Below are 15,849 nucleotides of genomic sequence, written 5' to 3'. Positions count from 1 at the left end.
TAATTGTGTACAGTTTCTTAAAATAGCACACTCAGATCAAAGGAAGTGTCCAACTGAGGGTAAGTTGAATAAAGAAAAATGGGCCAAACAAGAAGGTTAGGGTGAAAAGTTCGTTCGCAGGATAAGTCATTAAAAAAACATGCCGCGCCATCCTCCTCCTACCACTTGATGTCGCCAGTAGTAGCATCCAGTAGTTGTTTTACAAAATACACAAAATTCATCCTACCCCAAAGAAACCCCCAAAAACCATTTTATTGAAAAGCATGAGCTTTGTGTTGCCCTGTTTCCATTAAGCGCATTTATTTTCGTAATTGCAATTTGTGTAGTTTGTTTTAAGGTCAAAGGAAAGACAGCCAGTGACTTTTAAGCCAGAGTTCTTCTGTCTCCCACCACCCGCATTGGATGGAGGGATCATCCGAGCACAGAGCTTATTTAGCTGCTTTTTTTCCCCCCCCACAAGACACAATTAAAATGACCTTTCCCAAACTTGACATGCACTCCTTACCGCTCATTAATTGTTAAACCTGTTTACTCAGTGAATGAAAACAAGGTCCAAATGTCTAAAAGACTGTCTGTACATTATATTACCATTAACTATCAAATGCAAAGCTGTACCCTCGTTATAATTAAAAAGTTTCTGCGTCATCCAGGTAATATGCTGCACAAAACGTAATTGGATATCTTGTCCTGCTCGCATAATAAAGCCCTTGAGCTTGAAAGAATGAACTTCACTGGGGGGAAAAAAAAAAGAAGAATCTTAATGGGTCATTCAATAAAAATGGTCTATTTGATAACCACTAAAGGCTGTGCAGTTCTACTACTTGGCTTTTCTGTCTGGTGTGAATTAAAGTAATATCCAATCTCACAGCATAATGTTAAATAAAATCAGTTTTCAATTCGTTTTGGCAGTGGGAGCCACAAGAGGCATTTATTTTCTATTTTATTTATTTTTTTGCTCTTAACGAAACCAGGGAACCTGTCTCACATCACACTAACACAGAGAGAAAAGATATAGGGCACAACAAGCAGAGAAACTTTTATGTTTATTCATACCCCAGTGCCCACGCATGCGAGAGCTGCAGATGTTTAGGATTAATGTTTAGCGTCACTGTAATTTTCCATGCATGAACATTTATTAGGGTTGTGGTCACCACAGAAACAAACAAAAAAAACAAACCACTCAGCTTCGCAATTACAGCAAGGATTTATTTTCTGACCTCTAATCTACACACACACACACACACACAAACATACACAAAAAAAGGTTTTGAAGTGGAGCTGCTCATTTGAGGAGCAGGAAAAAAACCAAAGAAAAATGATAAAGTTTCAACCATTCACATACGGGAGGGGTGTGCTGTGCTGCGCCGTGCCGTGCCACGGTTCAAATCCCTTCAAAATGAGGATTGTGATTTTAAATGTCAGTGCCGGCGTGGAGCGGCGTTCTTCACAATGCGGCCGAACTGGGTCAAGAAGCATTGTGTTCGCATCATCTGCAGCTAAATGCACATTGATAACAATGGGGGACGGCGAGAACGACGCGGGCCCACTGCGAATGTGATGCTGACTATCTCTGCCTTCCAGAGAGAGAAATGCTGACAAGAGTACAGCAAATCATTTGATTGGACTGTTATTACTTGGCAGCTTTCAAGAGAAAGAAGTTAGCAGAATATTGTTTTCGTAGAATAATATTTAATCTGCAGAGCCAGCCTGGAATAATATGAGGCCCAGAGAGGAATCTGATTTTGGGCTCGTCTTCCAGCGAAGCCCATCGCCCACAAAATCCGCAGCGTCGATTTAAATGGTTCACCCTTAATTGTTTGCCCGTTTCAGCGTTTTAAACCCCTGGTTTTGTGGCATAGCAGTGAGCCAGCAATTAAATTGACCATATCATAGAAGGTGACTTGTTTCACCCTCACAATGTTCTCGTCACATTATTTATTAAGTATGGCACAGTAATTAGATTTTTTTCCTGCTGTTTGACCTACTCATTTAGCCTGGCAGTCATGTCCAGTGTACAGCTTTTCAATACAGTCTCAGTGGTTTTAATTTAATGGGCAGTGCTTAAAGGGACACACACACACTTACGCATTATTAATGAATTTGCAGATCCAGTGAGCAAGAAAGGTGACTTCAGCATAAAAAGAATTACAAATATACTGCATTATCCCACAGTGCAGTGAAAATCCCAGTGCAACAGCAGCAAAGTGGCTGACAGTTGAAGCATATGGGTTCACATTTCAGATAAGAGTCTAAATTGTTATCTAATTATGTTTTGAAACAAGGTGAGAAATAGGTAGCCGTAAATATATATTTTGTAAACCCTGTTTTGCTTGTATTTGACATAGTGGCTGTAATTCTTGTTTTTGTCAGCATGTGGTGCTGTTGTTACAGAGAGCTCTAAAAGCACCGGAAGTTGATTAAAAAAAACCTTTACGTTTTTTGGCATTCTTACTGGTGAAACGGAAGAGAAGGAAAAACGTTTGAGCCGAGACCTGATGGAGAAGACGAGGTTATGGCCACATGAGTGAAGAATCCAGGTGTTCAGTAATTAATGTCTGAACTGTATTATTTTCCATGTAAGAAGCTGAAGCGATTTTGCAGACGCCATGTTTGCCTGTTTGTCCTCTTTTAGAGGACAAAAAGTTTGTTACGGACTATTTTTTTTTCTATTTCAGTTTTCTATGGAGTTGCGTTGATACTCTGTGTTGAGTGCTAATAGTGCTGCTAACGTGCAATTTTGCTTTAGACCTTGCTAGTTAGGAGTCTTACACTAGTATTACACGGACCATTCACGTAACAAAAAATTATCCTTGCTCCATATCTTGAACTTTATATTTTTAATTTTTGCAGCTCAGATAAAGTTGTTCTTTTTGATAATAATAAAAATATTTTATTACCCCTTGTTGCCCCCTTTTTTACACCTATTCCTGCTTCATACGTTCCCCATTTTTGCCATTGTTTTTTAAAAATACTTTGGCCAACATAAAAAGCTGCTCCGGGAGCTAAATATAAATTCACATCACATTTGTCAGGTTTGCTTTGCAGAACATCCTAATACATTGGCATTTGTGGTTGTAATGTTCCCTTATGTCTGGGTACGGTTCTGATAATTCTTTTAATGACAACAAGCAATAAGTAAGGAAAAAAAAAAACCATTTAACAGTCTTTGTTGTCCTAAAATACATCTCAACGTGAGCCCAGTTATAACTGACAATTACCTTTCTTTGCGAGAGAGATGATGTTGAAGAAAACAACAGCACTTGGAGTGATCAATAACTATTTCAGGCTTCTCTGGTACCGGTTCCGACACACTGTTTATTGGAGCGATGACTCAATTCTGACCCCCCTCCCCCCTGTGAGGCATAAGGGAACATTAGGGTGAGTGCGATCATTTGGACACCAATGAGGACGACTGTGGCTTTTATGTTACAGCTCGAAGAATCTTCAGTACCGACTTCTCACCAGCGCAGCTCCGTCTCAGCAGGGTCCTAATGTTGTCTGGTACTTGGCATTCCCTGTGGGCCTTGTGTCTCGCCTTTTTCCCTTTCGGGCATCTCTGCTCATCCAAAAATCAGCGCTGGTGGAGTCATGTTTTTCTTTCCTTTTTCCTCCCCTCCTCCATCCCCTTTTGACAAGCCCGCTTGATAAACAGCTTTGGATTTACAGGCACGTTCAGCATTTGCATTTTTGTTGAATTTGCAGATGGCAGCTTAATGGCTTTGTTTATTAGCGACTAAAGACAGATTGCATCGCAGGATTTTCCCTGTCAGCAGTGTTCCGGATAACTCGCGGTTCTAGCCGTGGCCTAACTAGACAGCATCGTGGTGTTGATTGGCTGACACACAGCTAAGAGAGCCTGATGCAATCTATCAAAACATATCAGAATCTCTGCTAGCTTGAAGCTAGCCCGGAGGAGTGAGATGATGGTATGTTTGATTTTTGCTTCGCATTGGATTGAAAAGGGTGTTTACATGTGCAAATATCACTTTTAGAAATAGTTTTGCCAACTTCTTTTAGTCTGGGGAGTCAACTTTCCAAAATGGAATAAAAACAGATGAAGTAAGTCAATGGGCTTCATGTGCCTGAGCTTTTAAAGGTCTTAGCCGGAAGTCTTTACCTTTGTGCTTTCTAATTAATGGGATTAGTCACATTAATTAGCCAGTCTGAGATAAATTCACACACATGCATTTTGTTCCTTTTCTTGTCTTGTGGAAAACATTACAGAGTATTTATAATTAGCAGCCTGCTGGTCTACATTCCCTCCTCAAAGGGTTCTTCACATTCCATTTTGCCTATTTGAGCAACAGAGGTTGACGTAAGTAGTCCTTAACCATTTTGGCTTTCTTTTCACAGGCCCTACGGTCCAGTCAAGTCAGTATTTGCTTAAGTAGGTAGACACTAGTGACGGGGCTACGATGTGACACTGTAAGTACTGAAGGCAAATAATGAAATTGAAAAGAAAAGAAAATGTACAAAGTGGTGGCTGCAGGGTTCATACTGGTTCTACTTTTCAAGGCCTGGAAAGTCATAAAATGTAATTACAGGTGATAAAATTTGCAAATGAAGGCAATTTTTTTTTTTTTTTTTTTTTTTTTTTTTTTGTGGTGCATGTGTTTCTGTGGGTCTCTTTTTGGATTCGACCGCATTTGGTCTCGTCTTGGCATCAGACATTGAGGACTCTGAATTTTATTTCCAGACCAGTCAAGACCACAAGTGTAGAATGTTGTTCACTGTATTTGTCAACATTCAAGTTATTTTCACTGGATGCCAAACAAACCGATTTAAATCCAACCAATAACGCGACCTACTAAATATGTAGAAGGAAACAAAAGGACCCAGTATTACACTTGCATTCTATTGGTTGAGAGGTTACCAATGACAACGGTACATTTCTGCTCCAAGCATTGCAGAAAATGTTTCGCAAGAAAGCAGAGACAAGTTTTGAGCGCAAAGAGAAAGGTTTGAGAAAGCACAGTGAATAATTGGAAAGAGAGCAGAAGTTTTGAGTACAAGCATTACAAGTTTTGAGAAGAAAGACATGAAGTCCTGGTTTCAAAATGAAAATGTAAACACAAGCATGAGAAGTTTTGAGAACAAAAGACATGAAATTCTGCTTTCAGACTGAACGTGTGTGCTCTCGATTTATGGCAGAAAATTTCCCCATAATCTTGTTGCTATTTGTGTGTGTTTCAGAAGGGGGCAGTAGGGCTTTGGCCATGTTGGATATGTTCAGTTATGTGATAGCGACTCAGTGTAGGATTAATATCGGATATCAACATCAACTAATTTCTAGGCCTGTCACGATAGCAAATTTTGCTGAGCGATTAATTGTCTCAAAAATTATTGCGCTAAACGATAATATTGTTTGAAATAAGCAGAGAGACATCCACTTTGGATGAAGTATGCGAGAGAGGCTGTCGTCTCCACCTATCTTGTTCCACTGATCGCCAAGAGAAATAACTTTTGACCAATAACAGGTTTGGTTTGTGTGCCTTTGTTTAGGAACCAAGCATTTTTCATCAACAGAGAGCATTTAACAACACCGAAGAAGAACGTTGTAGCAAGATGATGAATGCCTTACATGCCTTACTGTAGTCCCTGTCTACCCCCAAGCTTGTGGTTTCTATGTCTCTGGCTTGAACATCCAAAGAGGTGAAACCACGGTTGTTCTTCACACCGAAGAACCAGGCATTCCACTGCGTCTCACTGGAACCAGATTTGATGTTAGGAAACGCATGGGAACCAGAATAGCCTTCGCTCAATGTTTGGTAGTTCTTTAATCACAGCTGATTCATTCTGCTTTTCACCACTATCTCAGTTTGTGAATTTTAAGTATTCTTTTTAAGATATTCTTGTCTTTTTGCACTTACTCTGCCCCACTTTTGCCTGCATTTGGATCCTTACAAACACTTCACTTGTGACTTTGGCTTACTGAAACTGCGTCAGCGCCACTTGAATTTTTTGCCTTAAAGTCCTTGAAACATCCTCGAAAGATTAATTAGACTAAAATCTTAACAAACAGCAATATCCTTAAATGTGAAACCCTTTGATTCAACAGAGTGTGTGCTTTATTGGAGGTAGCCAAGGTTGACATATGAGGAATGATTTCAGGCTCCACTGCCTAGAAATGTGTTGAAGTATGTTCAGCAGGTTATTTTCTGGTAGGTCTAAAAATGAAGTTTCACAAATTTGCATTCAGTTTTATTTCATTTCAAAATGCATTCTCAAAACTTTTGGTTTATTCTCAAAAATGATAAAATTAAATATACTCAAAATGGGTTTCGCCTTTATTTCTTACTAAATGTACTTTGATTTAAAAGAAAAAGAAATGTTTTCCAATTTGTGCTGGTAGTGTAGCTCAGAAAGAAATTGTGGTTGCAGCATTATTGCCGTTCAGTCTTCACTGGTTCCATATTTAGAAGTTATCTGAAGCACGGCCAAGGTCTGCAATCTCATCTAGCCGCTCACATTTCTCTATGTGACATTCGTCTGCTGCGAGATGATGGGGAAGGATGCAGCCACCGTGACGGTTAGGGATGAAGGACACGTGCCGGAGCCGGAGTATCATTTACATCAGGGTCACAAAGGCAACGCCAGCTTTCTTTGTCTCCGTATGGAATGCGCCACGAGATTACAAAGCTTTGCACTGAAGATGGCACTGGTGATAAACAGCTTATGGACCTTCAGGTGCGTTCTAAAAGTAATAAAACTTCATGACAAGCTATAGAAATAAATACACACGTATTCAGCATGGCAGATTATGGCTATAGTTGTTTTTTTTTTTTGTTTGTTTTTGATGGATGTGGTCACCATAATGGCATTAAAATAAGTACTCAGCAAGAAATGAATCAGTACATCAGGATTTAATGATATGTTCTGTATAGAAATGAAATCGCAATACAGAAGCACACCTTAATGGAGGAGATGCTATTGACAGAAAGGCTTAAAGCACAGGTGTCAAACTCCAGTCCTCAAGGGCCAGTGTCCTGCAGTTTTTAGATGTGCCACAGGTACAAAACACTGGCATGTAATGGCTTAATCACCTCCTCCTTGTGTAGATCAGTTCTCCAGAGCCTTGCTAATGACCTAATTATTCTATTCAGGTGTGGCGCAGCAGAAGCACATCTAAAAGTTGCAGGACAGCGGCCCTTGAGGACTGGAGTTTGACACCCCTGGCTTAAAGCAATCAATGATGCTAGTCAATGCTCATCAATATGATGTAAATAAATAATAAAGCTGTTTGGTTTTGCTTGTGACATGGATGAATTAGTGTAGCATATTTGCAGATTCATTAATGTTGAAAACACAACTTCATTTCATTGGAAAACTTGTCCCACAGGCAACTGCGAGTGCTGTCGCCGTAGCAATATATGCTGTTTGACAATTATTTCATCAAAAGAGAGAGAGAGAGAAAAAAAAGACTGCTTTTGTAAGGACTCTGCAGTCTGGTGTGTGTGGTGATATGAAGTTGAAAGATTTTTCTTTTACATTTTTATATTGCACTTATTCATAAGAATTTAACCTGGATACAGTAAGTAGCCATTATAGGGAATAAAAACTTGAAAGGACAATCATCCATTGTGGCTGGCTATTGATGGTTCATGTAGGTACAGTGCAGAGCAGGGATAAGTTTACCATTAGAGTCTGAGGATATTTTTGATTATTGTTCATATTGCACTGCAGGTTAAATGGGGAATTAAAGCAACTTCCCTTTGAACTTAAGTTCAGTCTCTATGCCACTTCTGAGACAATCACTATTGTAAACTGCTATTCTTTTGTGTTGCACAGCTTGAATTTTGATAATTTTGATTTTTACTAATGTGTTTATGAATAGTCAAACAGAACAACTTGCTTTGTCCTGTCCTTCCAACTTATGAAACTTACTTATGAAAGTTATAAACTTTATTTCACCTTGCAGACAATCCCCCATCAAACAGCCTCGGTGCAAATGCACCAAAAAAACAACTTTGCTTTAAAGATAGAAAAACTAAGCATCGACCAAAGACTGACTTTGTGAACTATATTGATATGTTTTTATTTTATTTTACTAGTTTGGAGCAGTTGGTAGAGCTGTTGCCTTGCAGCATTAGGTCCTTGGTTTGATTCCCGGCCCGGGGTCTTTCTGCATGGAGTTTGCATGTTCTCCCTGTGCATAGTGGGTTCTCTCTGGGTTCCTCCCACAGTCCAAAAACATGACTGTCAGGTTAATTGGTCTCTAAATTCTACTTATAGGCGTGTGAGTGTGTGTGAATGGTTGTTTGACCTGTCTGTCTCTGTTGCCCTGCGACAGACTGGCATCCTATCGCAGGGACATATTTGACTCATATTTCTTCTATAATGGGCCTATTATAGAAGAAATATGGGGAAAAGTAAGAATTGATTTCTATGTCTTTTGAAGCTGAAATATATTTCATGTTCCATGAAATATATTTTATGGAACAAGGATAAACAAAAATGCTAACTTGCTAATAGACAGGGGTAGCCTGGTAAGAACCAGCGCCTTGTGCTACACTTTGCTTTCTGGAGGCGTGGACTCTGTTGAAGTTTTAAATGTTACCCACTCGCTAAAGTTTGCCCATGACATATGTAATGTGTGCCAGTACGACGCTATGAAGCTTACCGGAAGATGCCTGGACTGCAAATAACCGTCCTCCACTGCACAGAGAGAAGTGCCGAACCGAACAAGATGGATGTTATTGTTGATTCAATATTCGGAAACGTGGCCAACACAGCCTGAACGACTTTGTTCACTTCCTCCGTTAAAACCACAGGCAGACTACAACTCTAAAACAGCGCAGAAAATCTTAGTCATCGTTCACAACTTAGTCTGCTGTTTGCTGATTGGTCCGGTAAAATTTCTACTGGAAGTAATCTAAGTCAGCGGAATAAAGCCTAGACAGTACTGCAAGCAAGATTTGAATTGAGTGGCAAAGTGCAGAAAGGCAATATCCAGGCTAACCTAAGGGTCAACTTAGGAAACTCAACTGAACCCAACATTTATGTCAAAGTATCCAGTGAGTACCCACAAATGCACAGCGAACAGCATGTAAGCTCCACACAGAAAGAGCCAAATCCAGGGTTTGCAGCCAAAAGTCCTTACTGTTCCACCATGCAGCCAGCTTGAAGTTCTGGATGTTTACCTTTTTTCCTGTTTGTGTCCACGGCTGTCTGTTCGTCTACGCACACAACCGTGATCAAAGCTCTTCCGTCTATGTAGCGCTTGACTTTTCAGCTGCTCTCGTGCTGTAAGGCAGCTGAAAAGTCTTGTATGGCATTATTACACCTTTTGGGGTATAATCAGAAGTGGACAGCTCTAAGTGTTCCCAGGTGGCAATGAAATGTGTCAACATGTACTGAAACAAACCTTTCAGTGAGCCCACCGTGTCACAGCTGAGCTACAAAGGAGGTAGCGCAACATGAGATGAATAACGTGTGATCTTTCACAGCTCAGTGTCGGTTTAACTGCTGATGGCACACAAATACACACTGAAGTTGTTGGCCTTCTTCAATGCCAGTGTCTCTCAAGCAGGCATTCGTTTCCCTCTTCCAAATCTCATTTATTTATTTTATTGGTAACAGACCCAGCGGTCCATTTCAGGAGATCTTTCCTCCCCAGAAGCGCTTCTTTTCAAATAATCTTACAGATTTCTGCTGCGTCATTTGAAATTAGCAGGCAGCTGTGTCTTATTTTCACACTGATTTAAAAAAAAGAAAGAAAATCCCCTAAAAAGAGAAGGTGAGGAAACATCCAGGTGGCAACGCTGCTGCTGCTGCTGCTCTGTGCTTTTCCACCTGCTCTCAGCTCTGCACAGAAACGACTGGATCACCTACGGGGTGCGAACTCCAGTTCAGAGATAGACGGGGCGTTTGTCCTGTGACTGGTGGGAGGATGCATTTGCATATCTGCAAATGCGGTCAAACTTCTGAGGACGGTTCGGCATGCATGCATGAGAGCTTGTGCGTGTTTGCTACTCATGGCGTGTTTGTGAGGAGTTTAAAATACGCAGCATTTACGTATTAAATACGCGCCGATTTAATACGTAAGCATCTCCGTTCACCTTAGGTTCTGCATTTCGCGGGTAACAGCAGATGGTTATCACAAGAAATTTACGGTTCAGGATCAGACGCCACACATTCACCACAAAGAGGAACTAAAGGTTAAACAAAAATACTGTTACCTTCGATTTGGAAACAGATTTAAACCTCAAGCACTTACCTAATTACCCAGCAGTCTGTTTATGCTCAGCACTGTTTGTCACATTCCTTCAACTCCGTCCTCCCTCATTCCCCAGTGTTCATGCTTTGTCCTTCCCTACCTCTTATCTGTCATCCCTCATTCCTACCCTATTTCTCAACCCTCATCTCTATCCATTTCGTCACCCCTACCTCCTTTCTTCTGAATTCCTACCTCACTCCTCTCTAGCCAGAAACTTACTCATTCGTACTCTCATCCATGGTGTCCACTTCCTTCATCCCTCAACGCGGCCTGCTGGAACCTCATTCCTGCTCTGCGACTAAACCATTCACCCATTTTCTTTAAACCAAGCAGAGCAGAAGGATGGGGGAATTGCCAACAGTTAAAAAGTTATGCTTTCTATGTATTTGTTCAAACTGTCACTAAGTCTTGACAATATGAGACAGATGATCTGTGAAAAGATTGAGCTCCTCCACTTCCTCCCAGTGCTATTAATGCCAATCTATCGAAATGTGCCGCTCCCGGTCAAAAACAACCAAATAGAGATAAGAAGAAGGTCTCAGCGCTGTCAGTCATCCTTGGGTATGCGTTGCTCGATGTGCTAATGACGGAGAAACGACCTACTAAGCCTGCTGACAAGCCTGATCATTCATGGCTGGCTCCGTTGTGGTGAGCTAGCTCTACCGTAGTGGAGTGCAAGCGGTAGGGTCTCAGCAGCGTATACTAGAGAGTGATTGACAGCGCTAAGGTCCTCCTCCAGACTCAACCAATGTGCTGCGGATGACAGCAGGACAGGGGAAGGCAGAGGAGCTTGATTCCCCTCCTCCCCTCACACACACAAATTTTTTATTATACTGTTGTGACATAAAGACAAAAGAAAAGTTACACAATGCAGCTTTCGCCAAATGAGGATGAGGATGTTCCTTTGTACTTGACCCTGCATGTATCATTTTGAACTTGTGTGGTGGGCTACACCCAATTCTTGCTTTGAAAAGTGACTAAAATTGTATGCGTTTTCAGTTTAAACTGGGAAATCGGTTACAAATGACCTAACGTGAATTTAGCATGCGTGCTGATTCTAGGCGTATGTAAACTCCTAGCAGGAAATGTTGGGCAAAGCTGCAACATCGGCAGAGTCTTGCTATTGGTGCTATGAAATGAAGCAGTTTGGTCAAGAATTTTTCTTCATTTTTTGCAAAAAAAAAAAAACTCTCTAGAAAATCAGTATTGTTTTAGGGAACAGAGACTTTGGCTAGATGTTGATGGAACCAACATGCAGATGCCCAAATTCAGACTGACAGTTGTTCTGTTTTCTTGTTAAGCACTCTTTATTTTATTTTTTACACAGAAGCCAAGAAGTGCTCATTTGAAGCCTTTGTATAGCCTTTGTAAGCTCTTTGTATATACATCAAACGAGACACTTTGGCTTTGGCGCAATTCATCACTATGTTTTCTTTCTGCTGAATTATGATCCTGTAGATTTTCTGATGGGGTGGGCTTTTGTTCTCTTATTTTTGAGTTTTATTTTTTTATTATCTTTTTTTTTTTTTTGTCTGTTGTCATATTGACTGATGTAGCGGCTGGTTTAAAAAATGTAGCAGTGATCTGAATTGATTTTTCTCGTTTTCTATTATCCAGGGTGAGCGACGCTGTTCATTCATGCTATGAATAAAAATAACCTTGCTTAGTGTTCGGCATTGTAGCTAAACTGCCTTTTCCCTCTGAGAAGTGTGCAATCAAATACTGCTGCTTTAAAAATACATATTTAATCTTGTGTGGACATAAAAAAAAAGTGCACACAGCCTTTCAATCGTTGATGTTTTTAATTAAAGGTAAATAGGATTTGATTTTAAAACAAAACAAAATAAAATAAGAATTGCAATGCCAGATGTAAGTGAAGCACCTTGCAACTGAACATCAAAGTCTCTCAGAAAAGGGAAAGTCCAGCGTTCTCACAGCGACGTCAAACATGAAAGAAATTTTGTACAAACTCATCTCCAAAGAAAATCCGTTGTTGAGACCGGGCCGAACCGCATCAATAATTCAGCCCGAGAAAGCTCACATTTGACCTCATGCAGGAATTCATTCTCTCGCGCCGCGCCAAGTTCATAGAAGAATGAGAGCCGATGCTTGAAAGAAACCAGAGGGGAGAAGGAAAAAATAAAAAATAAAAAAAAGAGAGAGAGAGAAAAGGAGAGCAGCATCTGTATGTGAACCGTGAACTCTCCCTGCTTTGTTGCATCCTCTCTGCGCATGGTGATTGATGGGATCACGGGCTGCCTCGGATGTAAAAAAAAAAAAAAAAAAAGATGGAGAGAAATCAAATTTGAATAGATGGAAACCTCCCTCGCCGATGAAGTCTTTTGCAGAGTGTACCGTGATGCTAAAACGTTCGGCATCCTGACACGTGCTTTTTAAAAGTGCAGTCAGAGAAGCGACACTGTGAACCTCAAAGCTGTCCTTGACCATTAAAAAAGGCACCTATTCAATCTTATCAAATGTATTCAGTTTTAAGGGCTTTACAATGTGCTTTCGACATGGCTTGTGCACACTCTGCATGTAGGCTGCATGACAAAGGGCCACTTGATTTCAGAAAAGGTTACTTATTCTCTGTGCTACTTAACCAAAATGCTTTTAGCATGTGTGAAAATGCTAAGTCCCACACTGCTCTCTGACGTGATGCAATTTTTTTTCTACCGCTCTTTTTGCCTGACAAAGGAGAAGAGAATGTAAAATCATGGGCGAAAAGAAATTCAACAATATTTTAACTGCAGCGTTTTTGTCCTTTTTTCTTCTTCTTCTTCTTTGGCTCCTTCGTTCTGTCCACCCACTCTGACTCTGAGAGAAAGAAAGATGCAGCCCTGTGACAGCAGCATTAGTCTGCTTGCTTACAAGTATCGAATCCATTGTGCCCATGACAACCATTGGGCTCAGTCGGGACATGCAATAACATGGAATGAGAATTATATTATTGCACACAAAAGAAATCCATATCCTTCATGGATGACCTGAATAGAAGCGTTCGCATCCGCTGTGCAGGAGGACGCGAATGCAAGCAAGTCGCGATAGAGAGATGTTCAGATGGGTTTATGAGATTGTCACGTCTTTTTGTGTCTAGTGTTTTGTGGGGGGTTTTGTCTTGCATATGCGGTATGCTGATTTTATTTCACTGTAGCGTTATCTAACTGCCTTTTGAATCAGATTTCCATGTGTTTCAAAGTATATGTCTGATTCCGGAGAAAGGCATTGTCCACAAAAGCTGTGCTAGAGCACCCAGTCAAATCAAAGTTGCAGTTTCAAAAAGCAAAAATCTGTGCATACATAGGCATAATTTTAATTAATTTTTTTTGCTGCTTTTGCTAAGTTAGGGGAGTCATTCGTCCAGCGGCCCGTCGTGTTTTTGAGTTAAAAAATATTTAAAGTTGGCAGGAAATGTGAAAATATCACTTGATAATGATGTGTTGTTGAAAGATTGAACACCAACTTTAAAGTCTTACAAAATACAAACCTTTTAAAAACATTTCAAATAAATAAGTAATGCTTAGCCTGGTGGCCCGCCAGGCTTATAATACACTGAGGGAAACCCTGTAGCTAAATCATGATAATGTAATATTTTAAATTTTCTCATCACAACAAATGAAATGGGGCTTCCATCCACTAACGGCCATGAATGACAGCTTTTAGGGTATGACTGAGGTAAAATGGGGTATAGGAGAGAGTTGAGTTTATTGAGATTCTTAGTTGATGTCCAAAGTACAAACTACATTGAAAGTTGTTTCTTTGCCTTTCTTATGGACCGTATCTCTCTGTGAATGCTAAATTAGGAGATATTTCTCATAATCAATCAAATATAGAGCATCCATAAAAAAACTTGGTGGGGAAAAAAATGTTCCGCTCCTTAGTAGAAATAGTCTGACATCAACGTTTAGAAACCTTTGAAGCTTTTCCTGTGACTGCTTTTTTTTTTTTAATTGACAGACTATTTTGTAAAAGTTCTCGGCAATAGAAACTTTCCTCACATACTATTGTATTGACAGTCTGCACAAACAAGCCACGGCGGTGTTCTGCTCCTCCATATATCAGACATCATGCTCGCGTCCTGCAGTGTTTAATGATAAAATTCTGAAATAGCAGCCGTTTGGAGAAAAATATCGACATGTATTTGACTCAGAATCAATACAACATTGGGTCTTTGTGCAAGGCAAAGACGACTTTTCTTTTTTTTTGACTGCGTGAAACACATTTTCAATAGCACCAATCTATCTCTGCAGGTAGTTCTGAAAGCGCATCTCGAACCAAAGTACTTTGCGGCGAAGGATGCGTATGAACCGTAGACCTCTTAGACTGAACAACACAATTACTGACAAGAGTCTCTCTTTAAAAACACGTTTTCGCAGAGTGTTGCTCACTCGGACTTGCTTACGAGTTGAAAAGTAACAAGACATAAATGTGTCAGGCGTCAAAGCCGTACCGAAGGAACGCCGACAATGATCAGAAAGCAGGACAAACAAGGACTCGTTTTGAGACGTTTTAATGTATACAAATAGGAAACTCGATGTACAGTATTCACATTCAGTTAGTTGTCACAGTCTGGTGTTAGCAGGGTAAGTTGTCGTGTTTTAACACAATTTTAGTCAAAGTGGCTTTGATGTGCACAACATCAAAAGCAATGAAAAACATTGAAAAACACAACAAAAATGGTAAGCATTTAAACATTTTTGTATAAATAATAATAATAGAATATTAAATCAGGAAGCAGAACAACATAACAAAATACACAATGTGTTTTATTGTATTTTCTCCAGATGTTATCTCTATGGTTGAGTTAGTTCAGTAAAATATTGGTAACACTTTATTTGACAGGTTGTGAATAAGACTGTCATGACAGTCTTATTCATGACAGTCTTACATAACAACCTATCATGAACATGAGTAACTCTTCACGAGTATTTATGACTGTTATCATAAAGTCTCGTTCGGTAAATCATGACGCTTTAATGCAAAGTTGACATTATTCAAAATGTCTTTATTATGTCAACTTGACATTAACCAAGAAATTATGATCTGACATCAATTTGTTATTAAAGTATTATTGATTAAACTTTAAAAATGATGTAGCTTTATGTTATTAAAGCTAAAGATTAATCAGTAATAGTTTTATAACAAATTTATGTCAGATCATGATTTCTTGCTTAATGTCAAGTTGACATAACAAAGACATTTTTGTCTGGGTTAATGTGTGGTTAAAAAAAAGAAAAACATGTGGCTGATCACTGTTAAATCATTAATTTTCACATACGGCTACCGGTTGGTTGGTTTGGGCCTCAGACATTTATCCGTGCAGGGGGGGGGGAAGAGAAAGCTAAAGCAGAACAAATCTTAAAGGAAACAAATACTTTTTTTCAAATTCTCTACTTCCACCCGTGTTTCTATCTGAAAACAAATTAATTTGAATGCGCCATGATTAACCAGTCAACATCAATTAGACAATCTAGACAAATGATCATAGCCTATAAGCTCACATGTAGCTAAATGTAATCCCAATTTTTTTTTATGATATTGGCCTATGCTTCTGCTTGACTTACTGACTTCTGAAATGTGACTGAAAATCAGGGAAAGCTACTTGAAGTCATCAGTTTGCCCCAAAATGGATG

This window comes from Gambusia affinis, linkage group LG12, assembly GCF_019740435.1.
Source record: "Gambusia affinis linkage group LG12, SWU_Gaff_1.0, whole genome shotgun sequence".
Lineage (NCBI taxonomy): Eukaryota > Metazoa > Chordata > Actinopteri > Cyprinodontiformes > Poeciliidae > Gambusia > Gambusia affinis.
The sequence above is the reverse complement of the archived record's forward strand: the minus strand, read 5'-3'. Positions refer to the sequence as shown.